Here is a 1,250-nt window from a genome sequence, read left to right as displayed (position 1 = left end):
TGATGTTCAGGGAGGGTGCTGAGGTCTCAGTGATGTATTAGATTTTTGTAACGGTGGCAGGCTTTTACTTACAGACAATGCTAGTTTGTTCTTTTATAGGTGAGAATCATGTACTTTTAAAATAAAAGATGAACATGTAGATATCCAGGTTAAAGAAAAAAAAGTATGTGATCTCTTTCAGCTAATAATTTCTGTAGTCAAACATATGATTGCAATATCAATGCATTTTATTTTGTAGCCTATGTTTTGGGTTTATTACTTAAACAATCAGTTATGTTTTACAAATAACATTTTTAAGGCATACCATGTTTAAATTTACAGTAAAATCCGATAATCTGCTGTTGAGAAAGGTAAATGTCAGCTGTCAGTTATTTACTTAAAAGTCATAGTTAAAAGCATGGAGAGTGAATTACCTTGGACTTCACCTGACATCTCGCGATATCACGCGAGAATCGCAGGATCGCATTTAACAAGACAAATCACCTGGCGCGTCAGGTTAGGAAAGTGAAACTTAAAGTGGATTTTCTCTTAGCTGAACTGAGCTGAGGCGTCATTACAGCTGTGAGATTTTTTTAATGCGAGAAAACACTTTTGGAGCATTCGAAGCAGTCAAAATTGGGGGCATTGTTGGTGAGTCTTGTTATTGAAAAGTAACTTCAATAACAAATGGCTGAAAAAGCCCTTTTTATTCAGTTCTCCATCCAATATCGGAGCTGAGACGTCATTACAAGCTGAATGATCTCTACTATAAACACACACATCAGTTGGGTTGTAACCTGTAATTCAAAGGGGCAGAGACTCAGTGAGTATTATTGTTAAAGGATAAGTCCCTTAACAGAGCAAATGGCGGAGAAAATTGCTCTTCTTGGACGTTTCCTGACCTGCCATGTGTGTTCAGAGACTTTCAGTGACCCTGTGTCTCTGAGCTGCAACCACAGCTTCTGTTCAATATGCCTGCATCAGTTCTGGGAACAAGCTAAAAACAAAAACTGTCCTATTTGTAAAACAAAGTCCTCCACAGATGAACCAGGAGTTAACTTTGCTCTGAAGGAACTGGCTGACTCCTTTGCTGAGAGGCAGAAGAATGGTTCACCTGAGACGGAAACTGAAAAAGACAAGGAGGAAGTTGTGTGTGATAAACATCCAGAAGTCCCTTATTGGTTCTGTGAGGATGAAGATCGAGCTGTGTGTCCTGTCTGTGAGTTTTCTCTCCACCAGGGTCACAAGGTGGTTCCTATAGAACAAGCAGT

General features: G+C 39.2%; 1 pseudogene; it reads left to right on the top strand.

Annotated features, from left to right (window-relative positions):
• Positions 1-822: 822 nt before the first annotated feature.
• The window catches only part of LOC116688861 (nuclear factor 7, brain-like), a 1,597-nt pseudogene continuing 1,169 nt past the window's right edge, over positions 823-1,250 (top strand).

This window comes from Etheostoma spectabile, chromosome 5 (assembly GCF_008692095.1).
Source record: "Etheostoma spectabile isolate EspeVRDwgs_2016 chromosome 5, UIUC_Espe_1.0, whole genome shotgun sequence".
NCBI lineage: Eukaryota > Metazoa > Chordata > Actinopteri > Perciformes > Percidae > Etheostoma > Etheostoma spectabile.
This window is presented reverse-complemented; position numbering and strand designations above follow the sequence as displayed.